Source organism: Cavia porcellus, unplaced genomic scaffold (assembly GCF_034190915.1).
Source record: "Cavia porcellus strain 051 isolate PalLab524CR breed Dunkin Hartley unplaced genomic scaffold, mCavPor4.1 scaffold_13, whole genome shotgun sequence".
Taxonomy (NCBI): Eukaryota; Metazoa; Chordata; class Mammalia; order Rodentia; family Caviidae; genus Cavia; species Cavia porcellus.
Genome location: NW_026947496.1, coordinates 42,874,746 through 42,891,713, shown reverse-complemented (window position 1 = coordinate 42,891,713; position 16,968 = coordinate 42,874,746). Strand labels below are relative to the sequence as shown.

The following is a 16,968-nucleotide window of genomic DNA, read 5'->3' as shown; positions in this document are numbered from 1 at the left end:
CAGCAGTAGACCCCCCCCATTCAGCTTGGAAAATTAAATTACAAATAATATATCCAGATAACTGACATTTATGGCTAGTTTCATGATGGCCATAAAAAGAAATTAAAATGAATAAAACAAAAATAAATACTATGTATATGGTTCCTTAAGGAAATTTTAAAATTTCTTTCAGGTGAGATTTCAGTTATCAGTACTTATTTTAAAAGAATTATTAGTACATGTAACAGTACACATTGTAGTATTTGGTGCTTTCTGAGACCAAAAATTTATCCCACATTGGCTTTTTAGAACATGAATGTTATCTTTGATCTGGGCAAAGGTATTATTTTAGTTGTTAAGTCTTGCTATTTAATTGTAATGTGCTGGATTGGGATTACTTTGGCATCTGTTGATGAGATGCAGTGGAGTGGGGAAACAAGTACTACCTTGAAAGACAAAATAAAAAGAAGATAGGGTTTTCAGGCATGAACCTAGTAATTAAGATTTCATGGGATCATTTAGAATGTTTTCAACGCCAGAATGTTTTTCTTTTCCCCCTAATATCTACACCAACACTATATTTGACCTCTAAAGACTGTAATCTCCTCCTTTTTACATAAATCCCCCAATTTTTCATTTCTTTTTATCTTTCCCTTGTGCTTTTGTTTCTTAGGAGTTTTATTCATTTCTCATAAAAAGGTAATATTTTGGCGTGTAAAATAATTTGATGCACTTGAGTGTAGCCTATGATATGATCCAGCTATTGTGAGAAATTCAAGGAAGTGTTCATTGTTGAATATGTGTGTGTGTGTGTGTGTGTGTGTGTGTGTGTGTGTGTATACGTAGACATACACTCAGGAGACCAAACACCATAACAGAATCAGATGGAATCTGATGTCACTGTTGAGTTTACAAAAAAAGACAATACAACAAAACAAAACCCCTCACAAATGTTAATACTATAAGCATCCTTTATCTTATTTGCATTTAAATGGAAAATGTTATATTTTCAACATGTTTCAGGCAGGTAAATTGGTAATGTTGTTTATTTTGAACATTAAACTTTATCTAAATAAAGTCATCATTTCCAATTTAGAGTATTACTATTGGAGACTATTGTTTCTTTATGGGAAGGTCATGTTTTTGGTTCTTGTTTGTGGATTAGGTCATCACAAAGGATTAAGTATTTCTCAGTGTAATATTTGCTTTGCAAAACTGCAAAAGGGAGGGTTTAGAAACCACTAATGATTTCCAGTTCATTAGCACCTACAAGTTCTCATGCCTTCCTATTTGTTTCCACTATCAAGGAGGTACCAAGTAATATAATGAAGCCAGCATTGGTGGTGTGCTACTTGTGTAGCAGTGCAGAAAATGTATTTTTAATTTTTCCTTAAGAAAAAGCTCTAGCTAAACCTAAAAGAAATGGAGCTGCGCATTCCTGAAAAAACCTATGTGGGAAACAAAAACTAATTAGAGCAGTAAATGTGATGCTCTCAGGTAATTGTAAAATAATTATTCCCCGTTAGCATCATCACCGTTTAATTGTGCCATCCAATATCCTCATTCTTTGAATCCAGATGTGCTGGGTGGAAGCCTCCTCTCTCTCCTGGGAATGTCTTTTTCATTTAGTGTGAGCTTTAGACTCCTCCTAAAGGACTTCTAAAAGAAATGGGGAAACATTTAGGGAGATTTTGAACAGCTTCATTCTTCCTGTTCTAAATCATGACAGAAAGTGATTACTGGAACTATTTTTATAGGAATACAATTCCAGTTATCCACTTGAAATGCCTTGTGTGAGCATATTTGAGATTTACACTTTTGCAGTGCCAACATGAAGTTTTATGAATGATTTATTTTATGAACTGCAGATTGTATATTATGTTCAGATACTGAGAGTGATGTTTCAAAATCAGCTGATAATTTAAAATGTAATCCTAATAAATATGTAATCACATGGCTTTCAAAATGACAAATGGGTGCAAACTCAGGTTTTGGTTAAAGTTTAATTACTACATTTGAATGAATGCCTCATAGCCAACTTACCAGCAAATTACTAGGTACACCTTTTTTCTCCTAAAGATTTATGTAAATTAAGTGTAGGTGGTATTTAGACAAAAATACATTTTGATTTATTCTATACTTTACTCCCAGACTTCAGATCAGATTTCAAATAAAGAAATTTATTCTGAAGAGATCTTGGTTGAAATCATCTGTGATTCCTATAGGTTACCAGCAGAGTAAGAGTCACGTATCTGGTTCCTTTCATAATGCTAAGTGTTTTAAAAACGGGATATGCGTTATATTTTGATTTTACATTTCAACAATTAAAGAAGTTCAAGAGGTTTGTCTCTTTGGTCACACTATTTGGCTTTCTGTCATAATCCTGGAAGTGAAGCTCCCCCAGTCCCACAGCTGCTTTATCTGACATTTACAGGCTCAAATGGGACTAAAGATTTCCTACTTTCACAGAATGAGGTGATGACTCACTACTCAGAATGCAATTAACTTCAGCTGATTTATTTGACATTTTGACATAACTTTTGGACAGCTTAAATTTTTTTGTAGTACCATCCAGTGTATACCCAAGTACTTTGACTTACATACTGAATCTAAAATTCTGTGATTTTTATGCTGAAAGGCTTGATTTTCATGTTCTTTCTTTTTAGGCTCATTAAACTTTAAGATGATAATTTTATATCCTTTTGCATGAGTTGTGTCTTTGCTTTTTCTGGTCTCCTCCTCTAGCAGGAGACTTACACTGCTTACATTATCTTTATCTGACATAAAGGGAAATAGTTTATCCTTTAGGCTAAAATTGCAAAACATTTTGTTTTCTCCATGGTAGTGGTCAGAAGCATTGTGTGTGTGTGTGTGTGTGTGTGTGTGTGTGTAAATGCATATTTATAGGAATCTATTTTATCTCTTAACGGTCCTTGGTTATGAAAATTATGAAGTTGTTGTACAATATAACATACGTTTACAGAATAATACATTTATAGCTAAGGAATTTAAGATTTCGAACAGTTTCACATCTTGACCCACCATATACTGCAATTTATTGATTGTGGGTCCGAGGATATAACTCACCACCATAAGCACCTGCCTGGCAAGTGCAAGATCCTGAGTTCAATTCCTGTACCAAATAAAAAAAATTATTGATTGTGGTAGAAAAAAGGTCTCAGGACTATGTTTCAACTCTTCTTGCTGCTCTTAAATTTGAAAAAGTTCACTCTGGGGATCCTGTCACATCTTACTGGTAAAACACTGAGACCCTGATCTAGTGGCTTCTATGCTTGCTGCAGTTTTGAGACCTTAGATCCTTCTTTTTCTCAGTTGTAATTGAGATATTTCTTCTCTCAAAATATTTTAGATTTAGAGTAAGAAAGAAAAAAAAACTCCATTAACAAAATCAAGAAGGTAGATCCTAAACTATTGTTTTTTTCTCTGTGGTTACATTTGACACTGTTAGCCAGTACTTTGCATCTGCCATTGCTTCCAGTTGCTGGTAAAGAGAGTGCTTGAAATTTTTATTATGTAAAGGAGTCCAGTGTATAAAATGAACATTTTTGAAAGCTGAACATTACAAGAGATTGAAAAGTTTATTTGGAGGGGATAAGAATAAGTTGGTTTAAACCAATTTAAAAATACACATATTTTCATACCCAGTTGTCTGTTTGGAATACAAAGGAAGACATTGGGTATCAGGTGAGAGAAACAAGTACAAGTTGAGATTTGACATTTCATTTTATTCTTGGAAAATCTTAGGGAAATAATAAATGATAACACGAAAAGCATAAAGAGAAAAAGCATTTAGTTGGGGACTACTATAGATTTACTTAGCTATTATTTTACTCTTCACTTCTGATTCTTCTTATCTCAACCTAGACACAGTGGGAACACAAATAGCACAGCTTTTCCTGAAGTTTCATGATGCTTTTATGTTTTCCTGATTTAAACCTTTTATTTTAATCTTCTCTGGTGCCTGTTTTATTGTGCTTTTCCTGAATAATTTACTAAATTTCAGGAGAAGGGACGACATCTGTGCCTAATTTAGTTCTCAGGTCAGAACCTTGAAAGGAGAGCAAAATCAAAACACCTGTCTCATCACTGGTATGAATCCTACTGAAGCAACTGCATGTTTCTATGCACACAACTGTATTTTGACTTCCTGCATTATAGAAGGGGTGTTGAGTTTTTGGGTTGAGCATAAGGGTAGCATATTTGAGAATGATTAACTTTATGGATGTCTTTGTCTTGGGCAGCTATATTTGGCTATGCTGCAGCTGTGTTTGCCTTCTCAAAATTGTCACCAGGAGGCCTCCAACTGCAGTTATTCAGTTCAGTTCAAGCTGGTAACATCTTTCCTCATGACTCCCATTGTCCATCCAACCATCCTTTCTCAATGTCAGGATTTAGAGATAACACAGAAGTCTTTTGAGAAACCTGACTGCTATTGACTGCTATAGGCAGCTCTCTCAAAGAGATTTCTTAATATTAAGTCTGTCTTTGTATTGCATCATAATGTTATCTGTCAGGATTCTTCTTTCTTTTCACAACTAGCTTGTATTTCTGTATTTTCCTGACTTCCTTGTTCCTCCTTTTCTTTAATGTTTAGATGTCAAAAAGTTACTCCCAACATCTGTTGATGGCTGATGTATTTTCCTCCTCGGTTTTTACATGCTTTTTCACCGACTTTGCTATGTTAGAAACTCCTGACACAGTGTGTTGGAGAGGACGCTAAGAGGCAAATTCATTTTTTTTTCCTTGATTGGCAGTTGGCACAGAATTTACTTTTCTCCAGGGAAGAATTTAGGAGATATTTTCCTTAATAAAAAATGATTTCAATTCCATTGGTCATTTGTGGGCTTTAGTTTTTAAATAGAAATAACTTCTTTGATATTTGCCCTGGATGTACTAGAATGAAGTCCTTAGAGACACTGGGGTCTCTAAGCAGCAGTGCAGAACATGTCCTTTACTAGGCAGCTGCCTCAGTTATACTGTTTGGCTTATGATTTGTTTCATGCCGGCTTCTTGAAGTCTCAGTTAATTTATCAAGATTCCCCATCTAGGAAGTAAGGATAATAAAATATGCTTTTCACTTATCTCACAATATTATTGTGAGACTAATATTGGACAAGGAATGACAACATAAACACTTTATAGTTTCATAGTGTTTGAAACTGACCATACTTCCTGAGAGAATCAAATATAACGGAATTTCATTACATTGTAATTTCATTACATTGAGCAGTTAATGTTTTCTACTTCAGAATGTTCATGCTTTGAAGACTTAGGGAAAGACGTGTAAAGCAGTATTGCTTCCCCTATCAACTTTCAGAAAATGCCAAGTCCCCAGGACAACATGATAAAAACTGATTTTTCCCTCTCTTTTCCTCTTTTTGAAAAATGATTGAGAAATAAATGCAGCTCATATTCTAACTGTGAACTTTGGTCAGACTTTCTGTTCTGGGTTGGGATGAAGCAAAAGCATATCTCCATTCCATATCCCCAGTTGTGCATTCTGAACAACCCATCTCTGCATCCACTGACACAGATTTTGATTCACCTATGACAAGAGAATTGTCCACACAATATGAAGGCTGGTTTTCCCATAATGAGACTCCTAACCCTAGCAAAAACTCAGCTGTTAACGTAGAAGTTTTAATGATACAAATATGGAGAGAGAATAGTGTAGACCCGCAGCCTATTGGCCTCATCAGGTGCTCTGGCCACAGAATACCTGTGGAGAGTATGTGAATCTTTGGAGAATTGCTTTCTAATGTAGCATAGGGCAAGATGGTGGGCATCATGTTTTTGTTGTCTGCATCAACTAAATGGTGCCCAGCTGCAGGATGAATCCTCCTTATTCTCTTTTTGTTCTTAATAAACAGGCACTTCCTTCTCCTGCCAAAGCTGATATGCTCCTTAGAGTCTGAAGAGGTAAGAGCAGGAGTATAGGTTGTAGCGTTGCTCCTAATGCTGTTGGTCCCTTGCTTTATCAGATGTGACCAGATTCAGTTTGGAAGTCTAAAGCCTGCTGTGGGAGTCCATTGATTGAGAAATAGTCTTCATGATAGACTGGGGAATGCTTGATGCTTGCTAAGAGTGATATTAACTGAGGAGAAAGTCTCTAGGTGAATGTGACCTCCAAAACCCAGAATCCTTTGCCTCAGAGAGCAGAGCACTATGCATAGGGGTGAACCAGGAATGGACTTGGCTGAAGGCAGAGGGAACTTTGGCAGTATCAGCAATTACGTTGTTTCTAGGTTTTTTGGGAAAGAAAACTAGATCTGTGGCCGAAAGCTGGCCAGATCTTTAGAGAAAAGGGCCAGCTGCACAGATACTACAACTGTTTCTGTACAAATTAATTGGTACGTTGTAATCAACGAATTTTATTGGTGGCAAAAAGTCTAATTAGCCTTATAGGCAGATTTTCCATTGTGCCAAGATTTTGTGACCAGTTATTGTGAAAAGGAACCAAAATTGGGTTATTGTCAGCCTCAGAAATTGTATTATAGTCACACCTTTATTTTGTTTCTCTTGTTTTTCAGATCTGCTTAGGACTTAATACTTTTGATCCAAATTTATTTCCGCTTCTCTGTTCAGTAATTATGCAGACCCAACAGCCAAAATGTTTCCTAGCATCAACAAAACTAATTCTTTGACAGCCATATACTTCCTTTTGGTGTGTTTCTTTTAATTCTGATGATCAACACTTTAAGGGATGTCACCATTCTGTGAATAATTTTCCAAACTATTTTATTACCTTAGTTTTTGATTTAGGATGCACCAGGGGCTAGCCATTGGCTAAGGAATTTATCTCAATAATCTTCAGAAAAATTTTGCAAACTAAGTTGTCATTCCAATTTTTTAAATGAGAACCTCAAGTTAAGGTTGTATAAATTGAGGGTCCTGCATCCCTGAGCTTGTACCTCTTCCAGATATTTACAAAGCCCAAAGTCTTTCAACTGTATCTTCTTGCAGTTTGGCCTCAGAAGTGGCCTATAAATATTTTGAGGGATTTTTCAAGTTTAGCTGAATGTGTAGCTTTTGAACATGAAATACAGTTTCTTATCAGTGACCCTACAATCTTCTGCTTTTTATATATTCTTTCACATAATTTACTTTTTCTCAGTTTTATTTTTTTATTTCATAGCTAGATTGATCTGAGTCTAGAAGGCCAAGAGTGCTTTAGGATATATATTAGTGCAAAGGGAGCCAAAATGATGTCAAGGTCTTTTAATGCCTTAGGCAAATTCTCACAGAAAAAGAAGTGATTAACATTAAATGCTAAGGTGGATACTTAGCCTCCCTTTATAATAATAATATGTTTTATGAAGAGGTCTCTTTTGAGGATTTCACTAGACATCTGATATCTTTGCCCAACTTCTTAATTTGGCAAATTATTTAGGTGACCACAAGGGATGCCTATAACCCATACTATGCCTTCTTGTGAATTACAAAAGGCTCTCAGGTATTGTTTGATCCTCACTGTCTTCCTTAGTAGATGATTTTATGCAGTATCCTTTTATCCACTTTTTCTTTAGTGAGACACATAAGCAAGCAGCATAATAATTAAACCGTTAAGTGAGATAGGAATGGATTGTAGGATTGACAGTTATGACCAACTCATATATGGCAACTGGTCTACTTTACCTGTCACTTCTCTTTCAGCTTCTGCGTAGCTATTGCTCATTTATACAAATATTTGATAGGATTATCAGTTTTCAGCAAATCACATTTCTGCCTCATGTAGATACCCAATATAAAAGAAATGATGATAGAAAAGTCTAAGTAGAATTCGTACACGGGTTAATCTAACCCATAAACAATTTCATACCAAATATTAGCTTGTTGAAATGCCTTTACTCTTGGCAGAAGACAAATGCTTGTAACCTCAGAGGATATGATTTGAGTGGAGTTTTCATGCCCCATGTGCTTATTGTATTCTTGCTACTGATGCAAACATTATCTGTAATTACATTTTCAAGTGACTGAAAATTGCAGGCTTTGTTGAACAAAAATACAGCCAAAGAATGGGATGTATATCCACTCCACACTCATTATAAGGCTTTCAGAAATCAGACTATAAGACCCAATACCATGGCTTTCAACTACATGATACCAACTCCATTCTTTGATGTTTGAACACTTTGTCAAAATGCTGGGTTTCCAATGATGATCATATAATTGAAGAAAAATGCTATTACTCTTTTAGCACTTCATTTGCCCCATTGTTATCTGAATCATAGTAGCATCTCCTCTCATAAATCCTGTTTCCAGGACGTAAAACAAAGAACTATTTGATTTATATCTAAACTTGAAGGACAAAGTTGACAAAGTTGGTTGAGGTAAGCATATCATTGCCTTTCAGAGGTGGGTACACATATATTCCTGTGATAAGATGCTATCCTTACACTGTCAGCCACCTGCAGAGGGCTGAATTGTAAAGACTTGTTCCTGTGGGGAATTGCTACATTATGGACATTTCCCTGGACTGTAACCGGGATGTGGTACAAGATCTTGACCAGTTTTATTCTTTAAGACAAAAGACCCTCTTTCTAACTAAAGTGAGAGCTTAAACCACTTAAAGTTTGAAAAGAATCTGATGTGTTGTAGCTTATTCACTTAATGAAATGTTCTCTAGTTTTTGGATGGAAAACTAGTTAGAGGAAGAAGTTATGATGACATTGTTGTCATAGTTTTGTTCCTGAGGCATTTTAGGTTTATAATCTCCAAGTAGTATTTGGTGTTTCCCAATGTTATATATAACTCATTTTCCAGGCCCTGGGAGAGCCCAGACTCTGACAAAGTAAAAAACAAAACAGAGCAAGAACAGTTGTGAAGGCCTTACTACAGAATAGAAGTGCAGCAAACACTTGACTAAGGTTGCTCAGAAAACCCACAAGCTATTCTATTGTCGTCATAGAAATAAATTTTTACTGTGTCATAAATCATGAACAATTAAAAATCCATTTGGATTGGGGCTGGGGATTTAGCTCAACGGCATAAGCGCCTGCCTTGCAAGCAGGCAGTTGTGAGTTCTATCCCTGGTACCTATAAAAAGGAAAAAGACAAAAAAAAAAAATTCATTTGGATCTATTGTATATATAATGAATTGCATATTTCCCAGTATGTATTTTGTGTTACTTTTTCTAACATATTTCATAGACTTTAATGTATGTGGGGTCTTACACAGACCACTCTGGGCTCTAACATAAAGGTTAACAGTTATATTCAGTGTTTTTAGTATTTCTGGAGCTGAAGTGAGGTAACTGAGGTTTAGGTAAAAAGTCTATGCAATACCACACAGCAAGGTCTTTGCATTTTTAAAAATGTAAATGGATTGTTGAAACTTTGCAAACAGGTCTTGGCAGTGAAAATTATGAAAGGTAGAAAATCTCTATAATATAACTGCCCAATTGTAGGATATAAATAAGGGAAAGTCAATCTGTATGTTTAATGAGTTCCCGCTGTAAATTACAAATATGTTCTTTAAGATTTAGGGAACTTTTGTTGTTGTTGTTGTTGAAAGATTATGTTTATAAGTGCCTGAGCTTTTTATGGCTTTTCTTAGCCAATCAGCAAAACTTACTTTAAGAAATTTAATCAGCCCAGAACCAAAGTAAGTTAGCTTTTTAAGTTATCTAATGCTCAGGGTTTTTTTGTGAGCCTCTACAGTAGCAAATTGATTCTACTGTGGTCATGTAAATACATTGCCAGTCAAAAAATACATGGCAGTTGTATAGTTTCTGTGGCAGACTGAATAGTTAAAATTAAGTTGGACAGTTGAGTTTAGGATTTGAGTCACAACTAACCTATTATTTTCCTGAACTATCAGTTTTGTTGTCATGTGGAAACAGCCTACACATTTTCTGTGAGTCTGTTCTGTTTTGTTTTGACTTCTTTTGTACAGTATCTGTAGTGAACAAAAGTTGTATGTTATTTTAAGCATGATTATTAACAGATTTTCATAGTCTGGAAGTTTTATAATGGACTGTATTTTGCTGGCTGATTTAGATGTTACAAAATGCTATAAGGTGTAACAGTTCTTAGATTATAAGCATTTTACATTGGGTTGCTCTCAGTGATAGCATGTGGCTATTTTTTGTCTATTTTTCCTTCAGGGAGACACTAGTTTTAAAAAGAAGGATGTACACTTTAGTGTTCTTTTAAGCTGTGTTAAATTAAATAACCCATTGGGATGTAAATATTTAACTGTTTCAAATTTCCACAGACCTCCATTCCTCACTATATAGCTGAGTTGAGGAATGTATTACAGTATTGCTGTATCTTTTTTTATGGCTACATCTAGAGATCCTTTATATCAAATATTTATGATTGAGTACACCGGCAGAAATATAGTTTCTTGGTGGAAATGTGCTTATATATTCATACTTTTGTGATCTTGGCCATTGAATTGTAGAATTCAGTTTGCTTGTGGTGACAGAAAATCAACATTAATAAAAACAAGTGACAGCTTTTTTCTGTATGAAAAAGCTACAAGAGTAAGTAGTGCCAGATTGGATCTGGTATGATTCACAAAATTAATTCACAAGCAGCAAAGACTAGATTTTTATCTCTTGGATCCTTTTGCTCCCTGAACTTTCTTTAGAAGAGCTCTTTAATTTGACATCATATTGAGATAAAAAGTAAATAGGCACAGGGGAGTGCAAATAAAAAGATGGGATGGCAGCCACTCAGTTGGCATTCCAGATGTGACCTCCAGTTCTTTTTCATGGTCCTGTTAGACAAGATTCAGGATGTGTCCTGCTTTTGCAGTGATACTCCCAGTTTAAACCTATTGTCTTGTGTCATCATCAATAGTCATTTACTCTAAAAAGTGTCCGAGTTTGGATGATAGATTATGTGGTCCTTCCTTCACATTGTCTGACACTATGTCACTATCTTTCTTAAATAAATATGTGCCAGTTATTGAAAGTCTGTATATACATACAAATAACCCAAATCCTTCCATACAGATGGTTATTTGTGTTCTCAAGTAATCAGGAGAAGGAATTTCTAGTCTCTCCGATACGTTTCCTTACCTAGATCTTAGTAAAGAGAAAAACTATTCACAGTATATCCAGCTTTTGTTTAGTATTTCTAATGTGTTAGCACTCTTCTGGCTACTTTGGGAAGTGTGATTATTAACTCAGGGTTTTCTCTAATTCATATCTCATGTGCTGGAAATTGTGTGTACCATGGTCTATGAATGTCTTTCAGTGTTAGAGGACTAGAGATAAGCGATTCGAAAGACCTTTTCATTCAACTCAGTTGAATTTATGAAATAGTATTTCTTAATTCTGGAAAGCTCAGATACTTGTGATGACTTTCACCTCAAGCATGACCACATCTAGAAAATGATCTGATGATATTGCCTTTGTTTGGGTTCACACTGCCTGTTGTGAAACAGAAGAGCTCAGCACGTTATATGACTCCAGAGTGCTCAGATATATTTTTGAATTTAAATCTCTGGGATACTGTTTTGCTCTACGATGCTGTAGAAGTGCTCTTTCTCAGATAGTGTTAGAATTTCAGAGGATTTGTTGAAATATGTGTGTTTAAAATTGATTCCTGATTTTTACATTTATACCCAGCTGTTTGTTATTCAGTTCAGCCATCAGCATCTGAGTCTCAATGGACCATGTAATGTGCAGCTGTAGCCAGATGTAATGCTTCCTCTCCCTAAATGTTTCTGTTAGAAGCTTAGAGAGGCAGTCTAAATACTGCTGATAACTGTGTTGCCTGCATTAATTTACTCTCTAGAGCTACACAAATTCTGTTGAGCAATTTTATTTCATGACCAACAAGCAGAGCAATGTTTGTGATCTCCAACCCTAGTAGTAATGTTGACACTGTGTATATCAAGTCTATCTGCATTGATATGAAAGGTACTTGTATAGCTAATTCAAACTGCAGGAAGCTGTCTGATCTGCATGCATAAATACTCTAGAAGCAAGCTTGTACTTAAGAAATAGCAGCCAGGATTCAAACCAAACCTTTCCCTAACTTAAAATAGGTCCATAAACTAGTCTCTTGGCAGAAAATTTCTTAGGAAAAATAATTTCAGTATCATTTCTCTTTAGCCTGTAGTCAAACCGATTCTAATTTGCATTTATTATTCAAATTTGTGCTTCCTTTTGTGTTTGTATGATGTATCATTGTTTAGAGGCTACAGCTTCTACTAAATTTAATTACTTCCCTTCAAGGCCTTAAATTGAGGGCAGCTTCTATTAATTGTTAATTACTTTCCTCCTCCATTTACACAGTAAAGGTATAGTTACTAATTGAGGGTATGTGCTGTATGATGGCAAGAAGTTCCTTCAGTTTCAGTATTTACCTTTCTATGGGGACCAATTTTTATTTCTCTAGTCTTATCTTTTATTTAGCATAGAGGTAGGTACGGCACTGACATGTTGGCCCTTCTTTTGATCTGATATTATTATACATCCTAGGTAAACAGGAATCCTATTTGACTCTGTGTTGCCATCTGGTGGTGCCTTGCTCCCCTTGGCCTCCTTAGACCAGTCTCTGAAGGGAAGATGGCATTCCATTGCTAGTTTCATCCCATGTTCTCTCTGGGGATTTACAAAGACCCTTGTTCTTCTCTGCTCACTGCGGGAGAAGAGTCAGTATGACCTGATACTTTTCTTCAATATCATTAACATATTTATTGTATGTCTTCCACATTTGGACAGTTAAAATTCTTACCTGACCTCTCTACTATGATTCTTTTTCTGATATCCTTCATTCCTCCATAAGCCCTTATTTCTTCTACCTCCTGATTGTGGGCATCCTGGGTTACTTTTCTGCTCTTGGATTATCTTTCTCAGCCTTCACTTTTTAGAGACTTTGTATCCTTGAGTATCATGTCTAGGTTGGAGGGGATTTTTACAAAGCTAGCTTTCAATACTTGACCCTTTGTTTTCATCTGTATGCCTACTGATGGGCTTGTTTTTCAGCCTCAGGAACCTGGGCTGTGTTGGTCATGGTAGGTCATGGAGTCTGTCTGCTCAGTGTCTGCCATAGCCTGAAAGTTGCACTTATCACAGTCTTGCTTCAACAGTATATTAAGAGTGTATTGAACTTCACTCAAGAGTCTTACTCAGAGAACAATAAGAGTTGTTTATTAGTTTATTACACTCAGTATTTCACTAGAGGAAGGTACTTCCTAAGCTTTGGCTATTTAGTTTGTTGCTGACCTTTTAATCTCCGCTTTGAAATGAGTTTGCAGTGCTACTGTAACCAAGAGGGCAAAATAAACCTTTAAAAAGTAGAATTTTTTTCTTTCAGAGGAAGGCTACTTCTCCAAGCTTCCTGAAGATGAATGTAAACTTTCATTCCCACCCCTTCCCCTAGGTGTGATTCCCGAGGAGGATTCTATACTTCTGGCCTTCTGGGCCAATGCTGGGCTAAATCTACATTTGCAAGTGACTGGTTTTTGTTTTATAACTTCTGTGAATTGGAATGTAGAGGAGACTAGCTGCCCTTCTCAATTTGACTAAAATGTAAGTAAATTAATTTTGCCATTTTCATAGGCTTTTCTCATAATTGGTTGCCAGTGGGTAAATGAACTCAGAATTCCAGAGAGCTGGGTCCCAGATTCAGCCTGACTGAGCATCTGCTGGTAATAGAATGATGAGCTGTTGTGACACCTTTAGGGCCATCATCCATGACTGTTCAGCCCTTTAAACCAGTGTTAGTCACCCATCCCTGTTCCTAGGCAAATAGAAAGATGAATTTTTAGGAATCTGTGGCTCCAAGGTTTAGAAATCCTTGGTAAGTTCTTACTAGAAGTGCATGTTCTCCTGCTCCTAATTTTTGTGGGGTTTTATAAAACTGTGTGGGGCTTCATCTTGAGTCATTTTGGGGGCATTTTGAACCATTCTGAGGATTCTTCAAGAGTCAGTTTGGGTTTCAAGATTCATGAACCATTTATTTAATGAGGAACTTTGAAGTTTGGATTTGTTGCCAAGTTGTTTGGGAAAAACAGTGAAGGCTAAAGAATTGAAACTGTGATTTCCATGATAATAGAAAGCACTTTGGGCTTTCTCAGTACCCACTAGAAAAATTCTGGTAACCTGTAACTTAGAAAAAAAAGATTTTTATTGTGATACAGCATGACTTAGAGTCTTGGCCTGTAACAATACTAGGTTTTTGTGTTATGAAATGCTTTTATTCCATAGTCCTACAATTTTTAATTTAATTTTAAGTACTTATCAAGGTGAAGAGCAAAAGAATTATTGGAGAATGGTTTGAATTAAAGCAGTGACAAAGCAAAAAGTTCATTTCCTCATCATTGGGAAGCTTAGGATTATGGCAAAACTACATTTTTGTAGTTAGTTTGTAGTTTTTATTAGATGTTGTAAAAGTGTTCTTCACTCTTGCAATTTCAGGTAGGTAGCCATGTAAAATGCTAAAGATACCCCCATGTCTGCTAGTATTGCTAGGCAGAGGAGCCAGAGCTTGCTGTGTGTCTGTCTCTTTGTTTCCTTTGGAGGTGCTTACCTCTGAGAAGACCAAGCCACACCAGCAAGCTGAGCACAGGTTAGTATTCCAGGCAAGGACATTTCAGCTCATTTGAGAAATGACTTTCCTATTTCCCACCTGTACCTGGGTTGTTCTTGAAGAATCCTCTTGCATAGTCTGTCAATTATATTCTTAAAAGGAAAATGCTTCTAAGAAAAAATACATCTAGAATGATTCACACTGTATTGCCAAATTGTACCAGTGGAAGTATGTGATATGTAAAACTGAATGGTATTTCAAACGATTGTGCTTATGTATTGATACAGAATGATTGTCAACTTAGGGAAGATATGAAGATGATCCTAACAGAAAGTGATTACTCTAGGACCAAAGTGCATCAAAAGAATAGTTATGATGCTGAGATGGTGGGAATTCTGACAGCATTTCTATTATCAGTCAAATACTATGCAGTACATAACTATAAAAATAGTCATATGAATAGTGAGGTTGGGAATTAAATGTATAATACCCATTTCAGCACTGATTTTGTATGCATTACACTATGAGTTTTTACTCATCATATGTAAATTATAAAAAGGTGAGATAAGACACTCTTAAGGATTATAGTTTTTTAAATGTATTATATAACCTTAATATAAATAACTCACTTAAAACTTGTAATATTCAAGCTTGGAATTTAAATTATATTGGTTGGGTTCACTTTTATTAAAATATTTCTTGCAGCAGTGAAACTTCTTAAAAATGATTTTAGAGTTTAAAAGTGGAAAATTTTACAAATTCTTTGAGATGTATGACAGTTGGAACTTTGTGTAGAAGCCAATCCCTTTGTCTTCTCATTTCCTTCTCCAACTAGCACTCTAAACTGGATGTTTGCTTGTGCGTGGTGTACTGGACATGTGTGAACATGCACACGTATGTCCACAACACTTTCTCATGGCATTGACTGTGTAAAGACTGCATCATTCTAGTACTGTGCACCCTCTTACTTAGTCCTAACATGAGCCTTGTAATCACAGCTCTTGACATTGTAAGCATATCAAATGAAAATAATCATATTGCAAATAAGAAAATAAAACTGACAGAAGCTCAGGGAGCACCTTCAGTATGCTAGCTTTTAGAATGTAGAGACAAGAGGTGTCACCAAAGCTATCAGCACCTTTTGAAATATTCCTCTTACCTACTCCCTCTATCAGCTGTATGAATTCAGACTGAGGGCAGCTTGCTCTAGTTGGAATGGATTGAGAGCACTGTAAAACTAGAACTCAGTGCCTAAACTGTCGGCTTATTTATCTCTAAAGACATTTCTGTACTTACTCCATATTTGCCCATATACGTGGTTTATGCTTTTTTTTTTTTTTGAGCTTTATAAGATTCTGCATGCATTGAAGAAAAACTTGTATAGTTTAAGTTCATCTGAGCTACTCATTGGAAGATGTATTAAGTGTGTATTATAACTTTCATCATTGAAGTATGAACTTGTTACTGTTTTTAAGACTAATTTTGTTATAAAACAAGGAATAATTATGTGTGACTTTATACATTTATGCCATTGCTAGAGGGAAAAAACCATGTGATCAAGCAATCCAAATACTTAGGCTGATTTTTTTTTTTTTAATTCCAGGTGATTTTTGGTTGTAGTATCTATTGAGGTAAAGTGAACAGAGACATAAGTGTTGGCTTCCCCATTTTACTTTTGTCAGACAAGTATTATCTATAAAAGATCAAAAAAAATCAGAGAGACTAAGGAGAATAAAAAGTGTTGATAATCTGTGTTTAGGCTATGGCAAAGTGATTATTACTTGAAGACTTCCCATTTTCAGAGTAAATGTAGTATCCCTTAAGAAAATAGTAAAGTTTGAAATTGTTTACTGTTTATAATGTCATGATAATGAGAGCACCTAGTTTGCAGGCAAAGTGGGAAGAAAAGTTAAAAAGTTCCCATAGCAGTGCAAAGCAAGGAAAGAGTGACATTTATGTATCTGCTTGAGTCTTCATCCTGCTCTCTATGTGAATTGCCTCCAGTGATATGGAGATAACTCAAAACAAGCCTTAACAAGACACACATAGTGTTTTAGAGGAGAAATAAAATAGGCTGTCTGTTTTATAAATTCAGTCTTATGTTTACTGTTTGATAAGACCTTTATCTATGACATTTTCATATCTGATAAGCTGCATCATGTAATAAAAGTAACACTAGTTTATAGACACTTTGAAGATATAACTTGTATAGAATTTAAATGATGGACCAATCAAACTCTGAGTCACCAAGAGAATCTTCTTTTCTGTTGTATTTCCTATCCAGTTATTTTGGCAGTTATTAGGTGCACTTGTCTGCTTGGTTGCTCCTTTTTCTTTAGATACTGATTTTACTTGTTACTCTTTGCTTCACAAATATTTTTGATGCCTACCTGTGTGCCAATTATTGTTCATGATGCTGGGAAATCTAGCATTTTCAAAGTTATATTCCCATTCATGGAAAAGATATTTTTTACTTCC

General features: G+C 35.5%; 1 protein-coding gene across 18 annotated transcripts in view; it reads left to right on the top strand.

Annotated features, from left to right (window-relative positions):
* Nucleotides 1–16,968, top strand: part of Celf2 (CUGBP Elav-like family member 2) — a 799,248-nt gene that overhangs the window by 491,241 nt on the left and 291,039 nt on the right. For 2 of the 18 annotated variants that reach the window (XM_063260462.1, XM_063260466.1), the window contains one exon: nucleotides 13,342–13,490. The exons of the other annotated variants lie outside the window; for them this stretch is intronic. The gene's annotated coding sequence lies outside the window, so the exon portion shown is untranslated. The remainder of the gene's footprint in view (nucleotides 1–13,341; nucleotides 13,491–16,968) is intronic. 18 annotated transcript variants of the gene reach the window in all.